The sequence below is a fragment of the Rhipicephalus microplus genome, chromosome X, assembly GCF_043290135.1.
Source record: "Rhipicephalus microplus isolate Deutch F79 chromosome X, USDA_Rmic, whole genome shotgun sequence".
Taxonomy (NCBI): domain Eukaryota; kingdom Metazoa; phylum Arthropoda; class Arachnida; order Ixodida; family Ixodidae; genus Rhipicephalus; species Rhipicephalus microplus.
Window position 1 is genome coordinate 406,656,126 of NC_134710.1, and position 23,386 is coordinate 406,679,511.

The following is a 23,386-nucleotide window of genomic DNA, read 5'->3' on the forward strand; positions in this document are numbered from 1 at the left end:
GTGGGACACAAGAAAAAATGCTTTCAAGAGCCTCTAGAGGGCTCTCGCAAAACGACCCATGCTGGTGGCGCCGGACTTTTCTAAGTGGTTTATATTCAATGTGATGCCAGTGACCACGACCTAGGAGCAGTTTTATGGCAAAAAGATGCCGACGGGCATGAGCGGCCAGTTTTGGAACTTAGCTGAAAGCTCAGTGTTGGAGAAGAAGCTTACAGCACATCAGAGAAAGAGTGTGCCTGCCTTGTTTGGGTAATTGGTAAGCTAGCATGTTACGTCTCAGGATCGAGCTTCATAGTAGAAACCGATCACTGCTCCTTGGTTGCACAACATGTCCTCTAAGAGCGGTCGCTTACTTTGGTGGAGCTTGACGCTTCAGCATTGCAACTTTAATGTGTGCTATGAAAAAGGGAAGCTTCACACATATACAGATGGACTCAGCAGAGCCTTTTGAAATGCAGCCCAACTCCCTCAGACAAGTTGAGGTAGGTCGTTTTTGTTTGATATGTTTTGCATATCTTTATTGTCTCTTCTTTTTGTTTTACTTTAAACTCTACCAACATTTTTGCATTGCACGAACATATGTATTTTGTTTTTAAATGTGCTTCAACTGATATGTTAGCAAGAATGCCAGCCTCTATCATTCTGGGAAAATCGTTTCACTAGAAGTGTCCAGAATCGCTTTCTTTGGCTGCCTCAACAGGTTCCAGCCTACTCATATGTCATTGAGGATAGTTTCGTGCAATTAGGATACGTTACGCGTGCATTCTTGGCATCGGGACTGCACAGTGTAATCACAGCATTCGTGAGAGATATATTTCTCGTGCTTAACCATATAATAGTAGAAAGTCAATATATCTCTTTGCTGCCTTGGTCTGGTGCTATGAGGGACGTTCAGAGGGTACATAACGGTAAAGAAACTTATCTTTGCTGCATGAAGTGCGTGCAACAATGCTACTTCATTCATTGTAGGTTTGCATCTAAAGACAGGCCGCTGTTTACATGACGAGCATGCGCAAATTAAATATATTTATGTTTAGCACACATAGCCCTACGAAGCACAGCGCAAGCCGATTCCCTGCCTTGTGGAAAGCATGGTGTGGTGGGAAGCGACACAGCATTCTTACAGCCGCATGCAGCCGCAACCTTTCTGTCATGATTGCGGGCAAACGTGAGAATCGTGCATGTGCGTGCCTCATTCAGAGTTGTAACTTTTCCCTGTGGCACCCTCCTAATATCTATTGCGGAAATTTTGTATGGTGGTTTACGTTGTACATCCCATGGCCATCTAGCCACACATGGATGAAAATTATAAATGATTGGTTTAGTTCCAAAGCTTCTACAAAGGGGTAAATCATGATTTAAAAAAATAGCGATTAGCCAGCCGTATCATTTTACGCCCTTGAGCATGCTGAGAGTCTTACGTACGGTGATCTAAGCAGCAATTTCATATTTCAGTAAAATCGACTGTGTCCTGTTTCTTTTTTTTTTAGGGGCGAAGCTCCTTAGGGCGTGGGCTGTGCGTCCCCTGTAGCCTGTATGTAGCCACCTCTAGTTTAGTTCTTGCAGTGTTCACTAGATGGCGGTACCGTCCCCTGTATGTAGCCACCTCTAGTTTAGTTCTTGCAGTGTTCACTAGATGGCGGTACCGTCTCCCGTATGTAGCCACCTCTCGTTTAGTTCTTGTAGTGTTTACTAGATGGTGGTACTTGTAGCTGATGATGAAAAGATGCAAGATGTTATAAACTAGAAAGCGGTACTTGTAGTTGATGAAAGACGCGAGGTCTTATAAAATAGGAATGATGTCACATATGGCGCGTGTCATTGGTTGAAGGCAATCGTTCGATTTAGTGCGGCGACGTACGCTAGGGGGAGCGATGTAATAAAATCGAGTGGGCAAAATGTACAGAGGATTCATGGTTTACCAGGTTTACCTCCGGAGCTTCGCCCACTCATCATCATTCACTTCGTGGATATGGCGGAATTTTTTTTTTTTTTTTGCAGTTTCAATCTTAAGGTCATGGCAGCTCATCGAAGACAAGTCAGTTTTTGAAGCTGACCACCTTATCGCCTGTTGATGAAAGCAACATTAGGAGGAAGTGACGGTGGCTATAGGTCCATTCTACAGACGTAATCTATAAGCAAGAAACCCTGTGAGCTGAAGTCGTGAATGGCAGGCACGTTGACAGAGAGAGAGATAGACGCAACTTTATTAAAAAAATAAATAAATGAACGTCCGGCGAGTTATTCATAAGTCTGAGCAGATATCTCGCCTAGATATTACCCAGGAGCCATTGAGCTCTGGCGACGGCCACGGCACGCTGTACGGCCCACAGTTGGTCTTCGAGGGCATGGCTGAGCAGAACACTCTCCAGGCGCGTTCGGTTCGAGGCTGCATCGCCGTCTGGAGCCCCACCTCTGCCACACTCCCATAGCATGTGTTCCAGGCTCGCCCTGGCCTCGCAAAACTAGCAGCGCGACGGATAAAGCTTTAAATAACACTGTTTCAAGATCACTGGGCTTGGAAACGTCCTGGTCTGCAGCTGTCGCCACGTGACCGCCTGCCTTTTGTTCAGTTTTTGGTGTGGGGGTGGAAATTTGCACCTGGCCAATCTGTAATGCTGGGTAATATCCTTAAAACTGGTGATGCGATCCTCCCACTCCCATTCCTCACCCGACGTCGCGGCCGAGGCGGCAGTGATGATGGTGGCGGCTTGGTCCGTAAGCCCTCGCGCCACCTCATTGGCGGCGAGCGAGGAAGTGTGGGCGGGTGCCCATAATACGTAAATATTCCTATTTTCAATTTCGCCCGCAAGTAAAATTCGTAACGCCTCGGGAGAGACGCGGCTGTTGGCGAAGTTGCGTACTGCTGTCTGAGAGTGGCTGATAACCACTTCAGCCGTGGTGGTGGCTACTGCGAGTGCGATAGCTGCTTCCTCTGCTGTCTCCACGTTCTTCGTGCGTACCGTGACGCTAGTCTTGCAAACGTTTTGGTGATCTATTACAGCAGCCGCGAAACCGCGCCTGCGCGTACCTGGCCGTGTCCACGAGTACTGCCTCTCTACATTTGCCATACTTCCTCTGTATGTCCTGTGTTCTCTTTTTCCGTCTACCCCTGTGATATTCGGGGTGCATGTTTTTCGGCAAAGGAAGGATCACCATTTTATTCCTTATGTTGCTTGGTACGTCGCAACACCATGCTGAGCGTGATATTTAATTCCTAAACTGTCTAGTATGTGTCTGCCCGTTGTGCTTTTGGAAATGCGCTCGTACTGCACTATGGTCTGTGCCTCTATCAATTCTTCCAGCGTGTTGTGGAGACTAAGGTCGAGTAATTTACTGGTGCTCGTGTTCATCGATAACCCTATCTCCTGTTTGTACGCCTTCCTGTTTAAGCCCTTTATCTTTGTCTTTTCCACTACCTGCCACTTGAGGTAGGATGCTGCGTACGTTATTCGGCTCATTACGAAGATTTGACCTAGCCTTACCATGTGGCTCTTTCATCCCCCTGTGTCGGTTTCTTATGCGTTTTAGTAGTCGGATGGTCTGAGCAACTGCGGCTTCTAGTCTCCTGATGGTCTCCCCATTGTGGCAATTCGCTGTGATGTGCAAGCCGAGAACACGTATAATATCTACCCTTGGCTGAGGACGCCCATCGAATATAGTCGTATGTCTCTACCGGGATCATCATTTACCTCACCGTTCGGTTTGCGGCCCCTTCGCGTGGGTGTGTATACTAAAAGTTCTGATTTTTTCGCAGAGCAGCTCAAGCCGGTGTTCTGTATCGCTCAACAGTCTCGATCGCACATCTGTTCTGTGTGGCCGTCGCAGGCCTCCATAACCCACAGCGTAATGTGGTCGGCGTAAAGGCTGTGATGGAGCCCTTCGATTTCTTGTAGCTTGGCTGGCAACCCCACGAGAGCTATGTTGAAAAGCATGGGAGATATCACCGATTCCTGCAGTGTACCGACGCTACCCGATTTTATTTCCTCAAAACTAAGCTGCCCGAAATTAAGCTTGGCTTTTCTATTCGTGAGAAAATCTCGAACGTAGTTGTACGTTCGTTCTCCGAGACTTAGTTCCTGCATTTTGGCCAGTACGGTCGCGTGCATTACGCTATCAAAGGCCTTTTTCAGGTTCAGGGCAAGTATGGCCTTAGTGGACATCGTAGGGCTATCTATTATCTGGTGTTTTATCTGTAGCATCGCGTCCTGCGTGGAGAGGTTTCGCCTGAACCCGAACATTGTGTGGGGAAGCAGGTCATGGTCCTCGAGGTAGTTGGTCAGCCTGGTGAAAACCACGTGCTACATATCTTTCTCAAGCATAAAATCAGCGAGATTGGTCTGAGGTTCTCTAGCTGCAGTCGCTTAGCCGGCTTCGGAATCAGCACGATATGCGCAGTCTTCCAATGTTGGGGCACCTTTCCTTTTTCCCAGCACGGGTTGACAAACTCCATAAGTTTTTTTCATCGATTTATCGTCTAGATTGCTGAGTGTTTTGTTTGTAATCCCGTCGGACCCGGGCGACGATGTGGTGTCAAGCTTTTGTAATACTGCCCTGATCTCTGACTTGCAGATCGGTCTGTGTAGGACTTTGTTGACTGCACCTCCGTAATCAGGATGCACTTGCGACCGGGTAGAACTGATGTACTGTTCCGTAATCTCCCGTAATATGTCCTGATCGAAGCCTTCATACACATGTATAATTCTGTTGATGTTCTGTCTGTGAGTGGTTTTTGTCTCATCTGGATCTAACAGGTACCTAAGTAAGTTCCACGTCTTTGCGAACCCTAGTTGGTTCTCCCCAAGCAACAAATTGTTCTCGGCAAGAGGTTGCCGAGAGGTCTGTGACTGACTGCGAACTGGTTGGCCCGACGTTAGAAACCAACATAGCGCCAGTTTAGGGATTGACATTGCCCTCACGCCGGCCGACGTCGGAACACAACGTAGGCCCGACCGCGTCGGCCGACGAGCCCTAGTGCGTGCCGCACGTGGGTTGACCATGGTGCGACCTTACATAAGCGTCGATTTACCGTCGGTTGCAGGTCTGTTGCCAACGTTCCTTGCTCTGCTTTGTTTTTGTATTTTGTGCATATGACATTGGCTCAGTCCACAAGTAAGACGAAATTAAACATTTCTGAAGTATGAACTTTTTAGCGTGTAAGTACGTAACACGCAATAAAAGACGAACGTAAGCTTTCTCACTTAATGTTTTTATTCTACAGTTGTGTAAATGCACCATGTTTTCATGCAACATTGTTCACATGGAACGATTTGCAGCAGGCCTTGTGCAAACCAACTATACAGACGATGGAGTGGTATTCCTGATAGATCAATTTTCTTTTTCGGGCAATTTTCGTGCTGTTGGCCATCAATACGTATTCAGTGTGCGACATTTTGCCACTGAGATGTGAGGCTTGTATTATTCAGTTAATTGCTGGGAAGAGCTGACAAAAAAAAAACAATGATTAATATACTTGAAAAAAGGCACACTATTTACATCACTAGTTGCACAGTCGCATGCGAGCATAAGCTCTATCATTAGATAATTTTCAGTCTGTTTATGTACAGCCCATTTGCGACTTAATGTAATGTGAAAAATTGCGTAGGACTTCATCAACCAAGCATGCGTCTTACCAGACTTCCTTTCGGTACGGCGAGACGAGTGCATTACACTATTCACACTTTTTGCAGTCCTTGTTTCAGTACTCCCTAAAGGAAAAAAAAAAGCAATTATTGTCAGGCTCTTTCAATATAAACAAATGAACAAAAAATCCCGGAAGGCATATATTTACCTATTTACCCGTAAACGATCAACGACGACTGATACAACAGCCGTTCACCTAAAGCATCCTTATCCGTGAACTAGAAGAGACTAACCTAGTTGACACATCAGTTGCGCAGATCACAGTGATTTTCGTCAAGAGAGAAAACGGGCAATGCGTCAGGAAATAAAATGCCACTTACGAGTACGTGTGAAATCATCGGTGGTGGGACGCGGCTGGCTCTAGGAACATAGTAAAGGAAATGCTGCTCAATGCATGCGCGTCACTTTGCATGGTAGTGCTTCAGCAAGTCCTCGGAACAAAATAGCGTTGTCTTCTTCCTAACATGAAAAAAAGAAGTAGAAAAAAAAAGCGAAAGGCCCGACGCTCGCACCCCGCCAATTGGTCCCAGCGACTTCGTGGCTAGCGCATTCCTTTCCTCCTGTCAGGTGTTGTCAATAGACAGATTTAGTCACGCGTCCGCAGCAGCCGGACGCAGCCTGCTAGACATTTGCAATGGTGGTGGTAGTGGTTAGGAGAAGGCGCCTAATTTCTGCAAGTCCGAAAAGTACGGTGCAGCGCCTTTTGCAATGGCAGGCCGCGTCCTTACGGCCGCTACCGACGCGCAACTAAATCTGTATATTATTTCTGGGATACGTGACGCGTGGCGTATTCCAAGGCCGAAACGACGGGTCCCCAACTTTTTTTTTTCTTTCGAAGAAATGCGCTTTCTGCTCTATGTAAGCAGTACGCACGAGCGGCTTGGGTAGTAGGACCAGAATTAGTTTTTTACTTCTTTTTTTCCCGCATTTTCTGCTATCTGTGAAGCAGCACGCGATTCCTATGTTGACCTTGGCTTGCCTGTGATTTTCCTGTGCTTCTAACCCGTCTGTTCTGAGAAGACTACCGTTATTAAGTGTTCATTTTGACAATTTTGAAGGAATATTTCTAGTTAATGTTGTTTGTGTGTCTGTACTAAAATCTTACATGAGGTCACACCTGTCGCGGACAGCTTTTTTTGGGAATTTCAAGTTCGAGTCAGTGGCTTTGGACCATCGAAAGCGCGCTCAACTCAACAGATACTGTTCTCGCCTCAGAAGTGGGCCATAAAACGGGGTACACGTCCACCAGTGTCAGTAGTTGTTTTTGTGTGTGTGTTTACATATGTGTGGTGCAAGGAGAAGATCCGCCCCGCCGCGGTGGTCTTGTGGTTAAGGTACTCGGCTGCTGACCCGCAGGTCGCGGGATCGAATCCCGGCTGCGGCGGCTGCATTTCCGATGGAGGCGGAAATGTTGTAGGCCCGTGTGCTCAGAATTGGGGGCACGTTAAAGAAGCCCAGGTAGTCGAAATTTCCGGAGCCCTCAACTACGGTGTCTCTCATAATCGATCATATCGTTGTTTTAGGACGTTAAGCCTTATAAATCAATCAATCGAGGAGAAGATCCCGCAGGACTCGCAAGGACATCAGTGACCAGTCGCCAGTGAACCATTTTAGCTGCGCAGACGTTCCCTTTTATTGGTGCATGCCATGAAATAAGTTCGTTTTGTATTAATCGCCGGCTTTGATATTTCCCAACTTCATCCATCGAGTCGTAGGGACACTACAGCGCCTTTCGCGGAGCTTTTTTTTTTCTCCCCACATAGCTCATATGGCATCGCCGTTTTCATATCTAGCAGTCCGCGAAATATGTATTACTCGCATGTACTACACTAATAACTAGCTTGGCGTCTCTCATATTCATATGGTTGTTTTGGGACGTTAAACCCCACATAACAATAAATTAATAACAAGCTTCTATAACAAAACGTTGGGTACCTGTAATTGTAGAGTAGGGGTCCGCGGCGTAGAGATCCCCGGGCGGCAATGAAAAGTCATGAGATATGTGCGAGTATTGATATGTTTTTTTTAAGGGGATGCAGAATCGTTCGTTTAATGGTGGTAACTTAGCTATGAAATGACACAAACGCATTTATTTGACTCAAATTTACTGCAAGTGGTGGACGTTACTTGCACGAAAAGTCAATGACGTTAAGATATGACCTTCAAATTAATTACACCTTGGTATACACACTGCAACTGATGAACTGTACGTAGGCGCCCTATTTGTAGTACTCACCCATGGAATTAAACCTTACTGTAGCGATAATCTAACAAATACGTCATCAAATATTTGAGGCAGAAGTTCATCGTTTTTCAGCCACTTATTAAAATCTCCTGTTGTATCGAAGAAAAACAAAAGCGTAGTTAAATGCCCCCCCCCATCCCCACACACACACCTTATTCACAAACCCTGATGATACCGGTCCACCGGTCGAAACCGTTAGGAATAAAACTAAGACAACCGCTAAGTTGTGTCTCTTCTCAAGTAGGTCTGGCCCATTGAAAAAACTTCTTCACACACACACACACACACACACACACACACACACACACACACACACACACACACACATATATATATATATATATATATATATATATATATATATATATATATATATATATATATATATATATATATATATATATACTATATATACAACTATATATATATATATATATATATATATATATATATATATATATATATATATATATATATATATATATATACTATATATACAACTATATATACACATATATATAGTTGCCCTGTTGGCAAATGATGCAGCCGCAAAATTCCTCAAAGTGTATACGCTCACCTGGCAAACCAATGTATGAATTGAATTACTAATATTTTTGTTAGTCCATGATGTAATCGGATTGTCGCGTACTGTCTGCCAATCAAAGTAAGCGAGAGACCACAGATATATTGTCTCTCACTCACTGTCTCCCAGGTAATGTTTCTGAATGTTAAAGAAAACACACTGGTGTTTATTATTGATACGTATACATGAGCATATTAGTTACAATCACGCAACAATATATTTTATGCCACCCTAAGTAAATTCACGTTATTTTACTATGCCCCATCGGCAACCAAGGCCGGCCCAATGTGTTGCCGACTGCTCACCCCGACGAGTATTTGGCATGCTCGGCGTTCACTCGGCCACCGATGTGGTGGTGGTGAAACATTTAATAGCCAATAAATGGTTACAGAGAGGTGATTGGGTTGGGGCCTTATTGGCCTCTTACCCTCACAGGACTAGGTGGAACCCCTATTCCGGAGCTGCATTGGCAAGCAACGCCGCCCGCGCCCGTTGAACCAGGGCTTTTTGGGCCTTCAGGTCTTGACAGCTGAGCAGGGCCGCCTCCCAGTCCTCTCTCGTGGGGTTGGGGTTGGGGGGATAGATGGATTAGACTGGCACGCCCAGACGATGTGGAAGGTGTCAGCCGCTTCACCACAGAACTAGCACGAGCCATCAAAGGATGAATTGAAATGTTTTAGCACCGCCGGGCACAGTATGGTATTGGTAAACAGTTTTAAAAGGAGGCGCTCGTCAGCGCGATGCAGTCCCTTACAAGGGTCTGGATAGTGCCGGTGCTCCTCCTTGTAGTAATCGGTAATATCTTTGAATGAAAGGGCCCAGTTGTCTGATTGGGAGTAGGCTTCCAAAGACAGAGATATAGCCCGGGAAGAGAGTGCGCGGGTGGCCTGATCGGCCTGTTCGTTACCCCTGAGTCCTTGGTGACCAGGTGCCCAAACCAGATTTCGCGGAGTTGGATTAACGTATCGGCAGCTAGGTTCCAGTATGCGCTGAGCAAGCGGTGAAGCCCACCCTAGCTGATAGTTCCGACAGGCCCCTCGTGAGTCGGTGATGATATGATTTGAAGAGGGATAGGTGAGAGCCAGAGCGATATGGCGATCTCCTCCGCATGTGTTGCGCTGTAGGCTTTGAAAGTGAGCCCGTTTACGGTGTTTGTGTTGTGTATGACTGCGGCCGTATAACACCCCCACGGTGTGGGCCGGTAACGTCCACGTAGCACACGTGTTCCTCTTGACGAAAGTGCTGCTGCAACGCTTCCGCGTGGGCCTGGTGGCGACCACTGTGGTTTTCACTGTGGTTTTCTTTGACATGTTGCGGGGAAGGGGTCGGACCCAGAGGGCGCGTCTCCAAGGTTCTGGCACTCACCCTTTCCTCAATATTGTCACGTGCTACAAAAGGTCTTCAACTAGGAAGAACTGAGCCGGTGGGGGACGCACCGAAAACTGGCAAGATGGCTGCTTCAATAATAAACAACTAGCCAGAGCACGCGCTGCCCCAGAACATCGTCTTCCATTCTTGCGGGCAGCCATGGCTTGCGCTCGCCGTAAGTGGCCAAGTGGCATTATTCCCCCCTCTGAGAAAAAAAAGGCATCACTCTGATGCTCGGAAAGTACAAAGGCAAAGTCGGGGCGAACCAACAGAAAATACGCGCATACACAAAAACAGCGATATGGTTCATGCGCAGTCGCACTACCGCGGGAAGTACGGCTTCAGGCGCACCACGTGGACAATCTCCGAGGAGTGCCTTCGCCGTCGTGGTGAGAAGGCGCCGTTGGGGACTACCTCGTAGTTCACATCGCTCACGCGTCGCAAGACTTTGTATGGTCCGAAGTAGCGACTGAGCAGTTTTTCTGACACTCCCTAGCATCGGACTGGAGTCCACACCCATGCAAACTTGATTGCCTGGATGGTATTCAACTTGTCGATGGCGAGCGTTGTAGCGGCATGCATCTGTACTCTGCTGGTGCGTAATGTGTAGGCGTGCTAACTGGCGTGCTTCTTCGGCGTACTGGGTAAGCTGCACAGCATCAGGAGTGATCAAAGCATCGCAATTGTGTGGAAGCATCGCATCCAGCATGGTCTGGACCTCACGTCCATAGACAAGACGGAAAGGCGTGAATCGCGTAGTTTTCTGGACGGCAGTATTGTACACGATTGCGACGTACGGTTGCACCTGGTCCCAGGTCTTATGCTGAACATCTACGTACATAGATAACATGTCAGCGATGGTCTTGTTGAGTCGCTCTGTCAAGCCGTTGCTCTGCGGATGATATGCCGTGGTCTTGCGATGGCTCGTGTAGGTGAGCTTGAATACGTCATGAATGAGCTGGGCCGTGAATGTTCTTCCTCTGTCTGTGATTAGGCACGACGGGCCACCATGTCGAAGAACGATCTGGTCCATAAAAAATTGGGGGACGTCGGAAGCCGTAGCGCGTTGTAGTGCCTTTGTTTCGGCGTACTTCGTCAAATAGCCGGTGGCTACTACGATCCACTTGTTGCCGGCACATGATAGCGGAAAGGGCCCCAGTAAATCCATTCCTATTTGATCAAATGGCGCTCTGAGTGGTTCTATTGGTTGAAGAAGCCCCGCGGGCTTTAGTGGCGGGGATTTGCGGCGTTGACATTCCCGGCAGCTTTTCACGTATCGCTTAACTGATGCAGAAAGCTTAAACCAGTAGTATGCTTGTCGAACTCGAGCGAGAGTTCGAGAGGAACCTAAGTGACCAGATGTGGGCTCATCGTGGCAGGCAAGACTACTGTCGTCACGCATATCAGTTGGCACGACTAGAAGATTGGTTCTCTCATTGCCGTTGGAGTTTTTCTTATACAGGACCCCATTTCGCAGACAGAACGACGACAGACTTCGAGAAATACATCGAGGTATGGACGAGTTGCGTCCTTCAAGGTTTTCGATAACTGCGCGAATTTCATCGTCCGCACGCTGTCGCGTAATCAGATCTGTTGTGGTAAGGGCCCCAAGGAAAGCGTCGTCATCCTCGGTGTCGTGGCCACAAACTTCGACAGGTGCACGGGATAATGAATCAGCATCTTCGTGCTTGCGGCCCGATTTGTAAGCGATCGTCAAATCATATTCCTGCAGACGAAGACTCCGTCGTGCCAGTCGCCCACACGGGTCCCGTAGGTTGGCTAATCAGCACAACGAATGATGGTCGGTCGCTACCTTGAAGTGGCGTCCGTAAAGGTAAGGCCTAAATTTCATCGTGGCCCATACAACAGCGAGGCACTCTTTCTCTGACGTGGAGTAGTTGACCTCGGTGCGGGAAAAAGTGCGGCTAGCGTACGCTATCACTCGCTCTGTGCCCTCTTGTTGTTGTACGAAGACAGGACCAAGACCCACGTTGCTGGCGTCAGTATGAATTTCAGTATAAGCGTCTTGGTCAAAGTGAGCGAGGACTGGTGGTGTCTGAAAACGCTCCCGTAGTTCACAGAAAGCTGCGTCCTGTTCTTCCTCCCAGACGAATGGAACATCTTCACGAATGAGTCGAGTGAGCGGTTCAGCAATCCTAGAAAAATTGGCTATAAAGTGGCGATAGTACGCGCAGAGCCCTAGAAAGCGACGCACTGCATTCTTATCACGTGGAACAGGGAACGAGGCCACGGCGGTACTTTTGTCAGGGTCTGGTCGAATACCATCCGCACTGACACATGGCCGAGAAACTTAAGTTCCTTGTAACCGAAGTGGCATTTTTCTAGCTTCAGTGTCAGGTTAGAAGAGCGGAAAGCTTCCAGCACATTCTGAAGACGCTTCAGGTGCTCCTCAAAGGTGGCAGAAAACACGACAACATCATCGAGGTAAACTAAGCACGTGTGCCACTTCAGACCGGTAAGAACAGTGTCCATCATTCTCTGGAATGCCACAGGGGCAGAACAGAGGCCGAAGGGAAGCACTTTGAATTCATATAGGCCATCCGGTGTAACGAAGGCGGTTTTTTCACGATCTCGTTCATCAACTTCGATCTGCCAGTAGCCACTTTTCAAGTCTATCGATGAAAAATACTTGGCCCGCCGCAGTCTGTCGAGGGAATCGTCGATGCGAGGCAGCGGATAGACGTCTTTTTTAGTCACGCTGTTAAGCTTCCTGTATTCCACGCAGAAGCGCAGTGATCCATCTTTTTTCTTCACGAGCACGACGGGAGATGACCAGGCACTTTTCGAAAGATGGATAATGTCATCTTGCAACATCTCTTTGACTTGAGCATTTATAACGTCTCGTTCCTTTGCCAAAACGCGGTAAGGGTGTAGTTTTATGGGCGAGGCGTCGTTATACGTAATTATTCGATGTTTGGTGATCGGTGTCCGACGAACCTTCGAGGTGGACACGAAGCACTCTTTAAATTGATATAGCAGTTCACGTAGCTCAGTCTGTTGTTGTTCCGAGAGGGTCCAGTTGACATCAACTTTTCCAAGTAGTGAAGTCACGTCGCTTGGTGTCAGTCGAAGCCCGTCGTTGGCTGATGTAGATGCGAAGCATTCAGAAACGTCTGCGATAGGGTAGGTGAAAGCGAGGACGGTGTCACGAAACAGGTGCCGGTACTCGTTACTGAAATTAGTCACAAGTAGGGCAGAGTGTCCGTCATAAAGCGTGACGAGGCTGTGTGCAGCACAGACACCTAGCGCGAACAAAAGCGTCAAGTTGCCTTCGGCGACAACCTAACCATCCCGTAACTTGTCACATACCACATCAACTAGGACATTTGAACGCGGAGGCAATGTGATGCTGTCGGCAGAAACGCGAAGCGTGCTGTCACGGATGTCGTCAGGTTTGTCGGAGGATCCAGCTGTCGAAAACGTCACGGTACGCTCTCGAAGATGGATAATAGCGCCGTGCTCCCGCAAAAAGTCGACTCCGAGGATTAGGTTTCGGGAACAGTCACGAAGTACGAGGCAGCTGGTAAGAAACGTACGTCCCCGAATGCTCACTCTGATAGTGCACATGCCGATTGGGGTGACTGCATGCCCGCCAGCAGTACGAATTTGTGCTTCTACCAAGGCGTTACAACTTTCTTTATGTGCGCTGCTAGTTTCCCGCTTATGATCGAGTAGTCTGCACCCGTGTCCAATAATGCACTAACGTCGTGGTGACCGTCGACTACCACATGTATATCCAGAGAAAATCTGCTTTTGGCTTTCGTCGCTGTCGTCGGGGAATCGCTCCATGTCCGTGCTTGCGCCAGTGGGAGGCCTTGCTTGCGTCGAGTGTCAGCGGCCTCGTTCCCGAAGGTCGCTATCGTTAGTTTTCCCGCCTAGGGCTTTGCGAGCGCACTGGCGCCGCTCCTGGGAGGCTCCGAAAATTTGGAGAAGATCGCCTCGGGGATGGGGACCACGACTGCCGCCGCAGTGGCATGCGCTGCTGTGAGAGATAATCTTCAATAGCTCTTGGTCTTTCGCTAAATCTCGGCCGTGGTGCGTCGACGGCAAAACCCTGTAGTCCGAGGCAACAATAGGGACATTCCCGGTACACATGTCCAGCTTCACCACAGTGGTAACACAGTGGTCGTCTGTTCGGTGTGCGCCATACGTCGGATTTTCTGGGAAGCGGCTGTCGATTTTCTAAGTGCTGAATTGGCTGCAGCGAAGGAAGTGCATCCTGAGGCATATGATTAACAAAGCGCGGTGAAGCAGGAATATATCGGCTTGCAGCTTCTGCATATGATGCACGATGTGGCTCCACCAGGACAGGCGGGACATAGCTGCAGCACTTGCTCCATGGTTGTGGCTTCGGTCGAAAATTCCGCCACGGTCTTTGGGGGACAGCGAATGAGGCCAGCGAAAAGCTGCTCCTTCACTCCTCGCATAAAATGACGGACCTTCTTTTCTTCTGCCATGTCGGAGTCGGCCCGACGAAAGAGGCTCGTCATGTCCTCGACGTACATCAAGGCGCTTTCATTTGGCATTTGGAGGCGCGACTAAATCGCTCGCTCGGCTCGTTCGTGGCGATCGGGATTGGCTCAACTTGCCAGCAGCTATCGACGAAAGACGCTCCACGAGGGAAAACGCTCACGGTTTTCGTACCAAGTACGAGCACCGTCCTCCAAGCTGAAATACACGTTCCTCATTTTGTCGAAGTCGGTCCAACCATTGTAATCTGAAACCCGTTTGAACTGGGCCAGCCAGTCTTCGACATCCTTCAAGACGGAACCGTGGAACACCTTCGGCACACGTGGCTTCCACAGCGTATGATGCGTGGCTGCAGCGCTTTCCTGTGCGTTGAAGACTGCAGCGCCTTCCGTAGCGTTCGGGGGTGTGACAGACGTCATCTCGGGAAGAGGTTCACGCTCAGGAGGTAGTCCTCGGAGTCTTCGGCTTGAGTGGTAGACAGGTGTTGTCACTGCAGGTACAGGGCTACCTGGAGGCGTTTGGAACATCGGCTGGGGGTTGCCCAGCACCTCCACCAGTTGTCATGTGCTACAAAAGGTCTTCAACTAGGAAGAACTGAGCCGGCGGGGAGACGCACCGAAAACTGGCAAGATGGCTGCTTCCATAATAAACAAGTAGCCAGAGCACGCGCTGCCCCAGAACATCGTGTTTCATTTTCGCGGGCAGCCATGGCTCGTGCTCGCCGTAAGTAGCGGCCAAGTGGCAATATAGTAATCGTGTTTGATATGTATTCGGTCCAAAAGGCGGCGACCGGAATGGGTCTGTGCAAGGCGCGTGTATTGGTTAACTAGGTGGGCTTCTAGAAGTTCCCGGTAGGTATTCACCACGCCTAGGGCGAGAAGTCTCTGGTTGGACGTGGTGATAGGAAGGTCGAGGACCCGCTTGATAACTTCACGGTGGATGACCTCAAGTTGATCATCCTCGTGTTTGCGTAGGTGCAAGTAGGGAGTCGAGTAGAGTATTCTACTCGACTCCCTACTTGCACCTGTGCGGCTCCCTACTTGCACCTGTGCGGCAATGCGGCTTGCCCATGCTTTCGTTACGAAAGCATGGGCAAGCCGCATTGCATCTCTGCTTCGCAATCCGCCCCACTTGTTGGAGACCCGGCGGACCATTCGACCCACCTGGTCTCCCATCATGCGAAGTTTGGTTATTGTGGTGTCGGCCTTGCGTTGGTGGTGTATGAAGAGGCCAAGGACGTGGATATCCTTGGCCTCACTGATGGGTCCCGAGGGAAGACTGATATGGAGCTGAGTTGTGTCCTGAGGGGAGGGACGTACGTGCGTAAATTATGACTTAGCCGGGGCACACCGGAGTCCGCAGTAGATTGCGTAGTCGTCGACTACAGTGGATGCTGCTTTCAGGCACGACTCCATGTGACCCAGGTTACCTTGCGTGGCCCAGATCGTAATATCATCCGCGTAAAGAGCGTGATGTATCCCTGGTAGAGAAGCCAATTCGGGGGGAAGATGAAGCATAGCTATATTAGATAGGAGGGGAGAGAGGACCGCGCCTTGAGGAGTTCCCCTCGAGCCGATGAAGTAAGGCCCATGTTCCTCATCTTGTATGCGTATGTAGGCTTGACGGCCTGTAAGAAACTATCTAACATAATTAAATGTTTTATAACCACAGTTTGTCTGACTGAGGTGGTGAAGGATTACCTCATGATTCATGTTGTCGAATGCCCCTTTAAGATCCAAGGCCAGGACTACCTTGTCATTGTGGGGGCATTCAACAGGATCTAATATGTCATGGTGGAGCTGTAGAAGTATATCCTGGGCTGACTCCTGAGGGCGGAAACCAAACACGGTGTCCGCAAAAGTGTGCTGTGTTTCTAGAAACTCGGAGAGTCTGTTGCGTACCATCGTTTCCATCAGCTTGCCGACACAAGACGGGAGGGAGATGGGGCGAAGGTTCTCCACGTCAATAGGTTTACCTGCCTTCGGGATGAAGGTCACGAGAGCTGATTTCCATTCAAGAAGGAGACGAGTTTCTCTGTACCAAATGCTATTGATGTATTTGAGGAGTGTGGTGTAGGCTGCGTCGGGAAGATTAGCCATCAGTTTGACCGTAACCTGGTCACGCCCGGGTGCAGTGCCACGCTTCATCTTGCATAAGGCCGCCTGGAGGTCGTGGAGCTGGAACAGGGTGTCCAACTGCGTGTTCTTTTTGCCTGCGTATGAGTATGCGGTCGTCCGGGGGTCCTTGGTGGTGCACAGGTTATCGGTCCCTGAGCATGTGGGCCAGTTGTGTTGTCGTTCGTGTAAAGTTGTGCAGGACCTTATGTAAGTGACGTCGAGTTTCCGTGCGTGTTTGTGTTGGATAGATGAGAGCACGAAACAGGCGCCACGTGTTGCGACCAGACATCTGGCGTGCAGCTGTGTTGCACCTGTCCACCCAGTTAGTGTCGGCTAGCTGAGCAGCATTATCCACAGCTTGCTCCGTGAGTTTTAGGATGCGTTTCTTGAGGCGTCTGTTATGTTTCTGTTTTTTCCATCGTTTGGTGAGGCTGCGGCAGGCCTGCCAAAGATGGAGGAGGTGGTTGCCCACGTCCGTTTGAGTTTCCGTGAGCTGTATCAGCCGTTCGTGTTGTTTCAGTGTAGACGTCAGTGATTTAGACCAGGTGTCGTATCCCGACCGGAGAGGGTCTACGATAGGTAGAGAGGTGCGGAAAGTTGTTTAGTCTGAGATACGAGCTTGTGTAAGTGGGCGTTTTAAGGGACGCATGTACACGGTTGTGTTTAATACGCAATGATCACTACCGAGAGTGTCCTGTGTGTTCAGCCAGTCGGCATGGCGTATGTTGCGTGTAATTGTTAGGTCGGGGCAAGTATCTCGTTGAACAGAGTTGCCTACACGTGTTGGGCTGGCGGGATCAGTGTGGAGGGTGAGTATTAGTGTAGAAAAAGTTTCCGCAAGCTTCCTTCCACGCGTGTCCTCTCCCGGGTAACCCCATAACCTGCTTGGGGCATTGAAGTCGTCGACTATCAGGAGGGGGTCCCTTCCTGCCTCCTGCATAGCTTGTGTGAAAATGTCGCTGAACGTGACGTTCTTAAGCTTTGGGGGACAGTAAATGTTTAAAATATGAACATGTGGGTCAGCACCGACACCATCGTGTATGGCAAAGGTGGTGTTGTGGGGAGTGTGACTTCCTGGGCGGTATATTGCTTGTGAACAAGTGTACATGTCTCCGGGTTGTGTTGAAATGTAGTGCAATTTGTGAGTTTGACGTCCGTGCCGGGTTCCTGAAGGGCAACCACGGCAATAAGGAACTCAAAGGTCGTTCTTGAGACCTCTGCAGTTCCACTGTGTTAGTAACAATGGCTGAGTTGCTCTGGCTCGGGACCTAGCACGAGAACAAAACGACGACACAGAGACAAGAAAGACACGTAGGGTTGGGGGCCATGTTCGGAGATGGAGGGTGGCGTTGTGTTGTTAAGATTACTCAGTTCACTAGCACCCTGTGCTGACGTGCTGGAGTCTTCAGAAAAGTCAGACTCATTTGGAGTCACTCTGTTAAATTTTGAGGGGCGATTAACGTCCCTAATGGGCCCTACGCGCTCAAGGACGCGTGGATTGTCTTGTATCCACTTTTGGATAATGTGAGTTACAGTTTGTGTCACCTGTGCGTTGACAGTCTCCATCTGGCGCGCGATGGTGTCGTGGATAATTTTGGGGAGGTCAGCCAATTGTGTTTCTATTGCATTCACTTGGGTCTCCAGGGCCGCGACGCGACTCTACAGTAGTAGGAATCTCCCTATCTGTCATATTTTCCTCTTCGTCGCTCAACGAGGGCTGAGTAGTGGTATTGGTTCTGAGCGAGTCAAGTTCGCTGGTTAGCTTATCGTTCTGTGATCGCAAAAGGGCGAGCTCATGCCTGAGTTTTTGTGTTTTGGTAGTGCTTGTGGGAGAAGAAGGTGGAGGGGAAGGAGAGGAGGCGACCTCCGCCCATTTGCTTACCTTGGGTTGGTTGCGTGCAGCGTTGCCAGATGGGGGGTCTTGCTTCGACAGCCAGAGGAGAAGGTCGTGTCTGTGCGCTACGCGCTTTTTCGCCGCCTCTCCTTCACGTCAGTCGCTCCCAAACTCCCGCTGAGTACGGTCGCTTGAGGGCCGCGCTCGTCAGGAGTACGGCTCTTCCGCGGCAAGGCGTTCACTCCGGCGTCAGTGACGGACTTCTACCCTGAACTCCTGTCGGATTAACCTGCCATGGATTGCCCCGGAACCCCCCACACTTCACACTGCTGGTGAGTGAATTAATTTTCTTTCACTTCGCGTGTTGTACGCGGCCGACCGGCATGTGTCGTGGTGTAGGGGTGCGGCTCCTAGCGCGTAGCATAGACGCGCTTTCGCCGCCCCAGTGCGCGCGGCGGACGGGCGCTTGAGTTCTCACGAACAGCCAGTCCCTATCATGTGTGACCACGCTATTAGGGAACCACTCCTGTCAAGTAGTGCAGCGTCCGCGAATTTTCCTTTTTTTCCTTTCTGCACAATACCACGAACACTTACAGTGACGCTCCCAGTCTTTCTTAGTGCAACTGTTTTTTCCCCTCGCACTAATTGCGAAGTGTTTTCTTGAGCCGTGTCGTGCATCCCTGTGAACACGTGCGCGAGTGTGACGATGCACTCGCCAAGGCACAAATACGTCCCCGACGCCCGCTCACCCATCACGGCATCCCCATCAGCAGAGAGCGCTCCAGTTCCTGCCCCAACTTCTGAGGAGCCCACAAGGCGCCCTTTCTGTCACCGACGATCGGAGAGCCTCCCGACCAACAAGGTCCAGGCACACCGCTATCTGTTCTTTGAAAAGATTGCGACCGACAACATTCAAGCCATGGTGGAAAAGTGGCTGCAGGCCAGTCCTGTCGCCCCCACACAGGCCCTCATGCCGGCCTCCCAGTGCGCCAGCGGGGCCGCACCTGCCACCAGTGGTGCCTGTGCCACCGGAACTGCAGAGGAGCTGCCACAAAGCCCCACGCAGACCAAAGCTCCTGGGCAGACAGAGGGGCCTGCTGGCGTTCCCCTACCTCTCAGCTATGATGAGGACGACGAGGCAATAGACTTCCAAACTCACGGAAGAGGCTGCGGGAAGAGAGTGGGGATGAGGACGACCACGCACTACGAAAGCAAACGGCCACTACCCCCTTTTGCCACTACCCCCTCCGAATCCTCTGAAGAGGAATCACACACTTCTCAGGGCTCAGAGTAGTTGTCCGGGAGCGAGTGCAGAACCACGGTGAATTCCGAAGTGGCGTCCACCACAGCGGACATGACATCATCTGCCACAACAGGCGGCACGGACTCCGCGAGCTCGGATGGTGCAGGCACTTGCCAACTCCCTACTACCGTCTCAACGGACGACCTATCGGCCCCTGGGAACCCCTGCCCTCCCTTCCCCCACACAGAAGAACTGCCCTTGCCAGCAACCTCTCCCCAAGGAGTAGAGAGCACCATACCTGCCCCTGCAGCAGAAGGGGCCACCGAATCTCCCGACAACCCACCCCCTGACGCTTCAGCTGCCATGGAGGTGGAGGAGGAAGTTCTTACCAGTACCGCTGCAGGGGGCAACACCCGACAGGAAGCCCCTTATACGGCGAAAGACTTTCTCCTTACACCGTCAGCGGGGGCCACACCTACCAACCGCAGAAAGAAGGGAAAGAAGAAGCCGACCAAGAAGCAACCCCCGGTTACTGCATCAGAGGGCACGGCTGCCAACATCCCCCAACCTTTCGGCAAGGCCCCCACTGCAGTGGACACCACAAGGAGGCACAGCAGTGCAGCGGGGAGTCCCCCAGACACAGAGGGCTTCCAGGAGGTCACTACCAGAGGTGCCCGACGCCGTGCCAGGGACCTTGCTGCTGCTGCGGCCCTCCCGGTCGACCCTGCCTTTGTGGGCACAGTTCTCTTCCGGCCGTCGGCCCCCGGAGGTACCTTCAGTGGATCCCCACGCCTGATCCTCGCACAGGCGCTCTCTGCAAGGCCCGGCGTAGCCGCAATTCGCGTAAATCAAAAACGCAACATTGTGGCTGCTGACGCCACCACGCGAGAGTACCTGGTGCAGCTCCTGACCATTAAGGAGCTAAAGGGGATCCCTGTCACTGCCAAGGAACCCGCTGACCACAGGACCAGCATGGGGTTCCTACACGGTGTCGACAGGGAGCCTGCATGCGGCGGACAGCCTGCTGCCTGGGATCCAGTCGGCCGTCCCGGTGCTCTCTGCTGCCAGGAAGGAGCGAACCGTGACGCTCCGCTTCGCCGGCCCTGTGCCACTGGAGCACGTGTCACTCTTCTTGGTACGCTTCCCAGTGCGGCTGGCCAGACCCCGCCCCCTGCAGTGCCGGCAATGCGGTCGGTTCGGCCATGTCAAGGAGAGCTGCAGCTGGCCAGGCAGCTGCATCAGATGTGGCCGGACCCACCCGGGAGAGAGCTGCAAACAGACCTGGCCCTGGTGTGTCAACTGCGGGGGCCCACACTCTGCAGACACCCCGGAGTGCCCCCGGTGGCAGGAGCAACGGAAGGTTGCCACTATCATGGTATCTTCTCCAACCATCCTCTCGAGGCGTGCAGTGGCAGTGGTCTACTGGCGGCTACTCAAGCAGGACACGAGCAGCGGGGATTTGCTGCAACTGGTGGCTGTTATGGGGGGTGTCTTTTGACCGCCGCCGTCAGCAGGTTGTGCTCGTAACTTGCATCAGGACCGACGAGAAGGGAAGTACCGGCGAGACGGCGCAGAACAGCAAATCAAAAGAGTTTAATACTACATAGTTAGACCAAAGTGGACATTCAAGTTTACAAACAAAGGTAAGAAGCCGAGGAGCAGAGTTCCGGCAGAGTCTCAATCCAGACTGCTTCACCCAGTCTCTCCCTGCGCGTTTTTAAAGGGTTCCAGACGCTTCTGTGACGTCAGGCGCCTCCAGACATGACCAAATATGGATCACCTTGTGTTCGCACCACCTACCACGCCACTGGTCACGCCACCGATCACGCGACTGATCGCGCCACGGATCACACCACCGGCGTTCTCACACTCAAGAGCCAGGTGCGAATGAGCCATGAGCTCACCGCGTTCTCGCGCACAGCACATGACGACCTTCGCGGCAGCAGCGTCTCAGGTTCCTCGGCGTCTGGGCATACACTTCTGCGCCTCTACCCCCGATACGTTTACAGGCCCGGGAGCCTTCGCACGCTGTCCGTGGTCTTGCATTTGGGCCCAAAGGGGTTCGCGTAAAATGAAGCGTAACAGACTGCCCCCTCGCGGATGGAGATCCCGAATGGCAGGGGACAGCATCCACTGTCAACAGGGATCAGTCGTCGAAGCTCGTAGCCTTCTTAACCTGGAGCACGGTACGTGATACCTGGCTCTAGGCCCTGTTCCGTCTCGTAAGGTAGTTCCGCCAGATTTCCCTGATGTTGTCGAGGTTCGCCGGAGGCTGGAGGCGAACCATACAATGGAATCCAGCAAATGGCGACAGTCAAAAATGGCCAAAGACAATGGTATGAGCTCCTTTCCGGGGCGACCCCGCAGGGGCTCGTCGGTGGGGCTGGTAGCCAGGCAGCTCCGGGTGGTGAGATCATCACCCCCCACCGCTTCAGGTCTTTCATCAGCAAGAAGGGAAACCACAGGTTCTTCCGGCGTTCCTGCCAAGAGTTTGGAACCGACGTGGTGTCCGAAGAGATGCCAGATGACAACGAAGTCCTCTCTCTGGGAGGGCAAGATCCTCGCCATGGTAGAGCCGGTCGACTGAACAAACAATCCACGGGAAAACACAGGATAACAAAGCCACTGAAGAAGCAAGCGCGAGACACGTATCCACTGAGCCCCGCCAGGCTTACCTTAAACACAAAAGTCTCAATCTTATTACTCGTACAAAGTACTAAACACACCCCTAATTTCGTTGCCCACCTAACGACACACAGGTCTTCCAAAACTACGGAAGAAATAATAACACAAAAACCTATGTCAGGAAGAAAAACAATCGAGGCCAATTCATGACCTAGGGGCTTCGGCTTAAGCCATCGGCATTGCCATTGAGACTCCCCTTTTTGTACCGTATTTCGTATGAATACTGCTGCAAAACGAGGCTCCTGCGCAGGAGGCGACCATTTTTGGAAGAAGTGGACTGCAGCCATCTGAGAGGACAGTGGTCTGTCTCTATTATGAACCTCGAGCCTGCAAGGTAGCACGACAACTTTTGCACTGCCCATACGAGACACGCACATTCTTTCTCGGTTGCGCTATACGCTTGTTCTCGCACAGTCAGCTTACGACTGGCATAAAGAACTGGGTGTTCACCGTCCTCTCCTCGTTGGCACAACACTACTCCCATGCCTCGCTCACTAGCATCACACTGAACTATGAACTCTTTCGAATAATCAGGTGATTTCAGCACAGGGTGACTTGTTAAGGCGGCTTTTAATGCTTTGAAAGCCTCCTCTTTACGGTCATCCCAGATGACAGTTTGTGGCTCAGTTTTCCGGAGCGCGTCAGTTAAAGCGCTAGCTAATTCTGAATATCTCGGGATGTAACGTTGATAGTTACCTGCAACCTCCAGAAATGAGCGGATATCTGTCTTTGAGCGTGGTTGCGGGAAGTCGCGTATGGCAGCCACCTTGAGCTCAGAAGGTCGGAGGCGTCCTTGTCCGATTATGTGACCTAGGCAGATCACCTCAGCTTGAGCGAGTTGGCATTTAGGTGCCTTCACAGTTAGTCCCGCTTCACGCAAACGCGTTAGAACCACTCGCAGATGTTGCATGTGTTCCGACCAAGAGGACGAATATATCGCCACATCGTCTAAGTAGGGTAAAGCGAATTCCCCTAGTCCTCGTAACACCTTGTCCATAAGGCTTGAAAAACAGTATGGTGCATTTTTCAAACCGAAGCTTAATACCTTAGGGCGGAACGTTCCCAACGGCGATATGAACGCTGCATATCTGCTAGCCCTTTCGGTGAGAGGAACCTGCCAGTAGCCTCGAACGAAATCCAGCGTGGAAATATATCGAGCTCCACTAACCCTCTCAAT

At 50.7% G+C, this 23,386-nt stretch overlaps 1 long non-coding RNA gene across 1 annotated transcript; it reads right to left on the reverse strand.

Moving 5' to 3' along the window:
• Nucleotides 1–5,097: 5,097 nt before the first annotated feature.
• On the reverse strand, nt 5,098–6,513 carry LOC119161723 (uncharacterized). The gene is made up of 3 exons (XR_005108523.2): nt 5,964–6,513; nt 5,634–5,708; nt 5,098–5,443 (listed from the first exon to the last, which is right to left on the reverse strand). It is a non-coding gene; the product is annotated as an uncharacterized LOC119161723 (long non-coding RNA).
• Between the last annotated feature and the right edge of the window lie 16,873 nt (nt 6,514–23,386).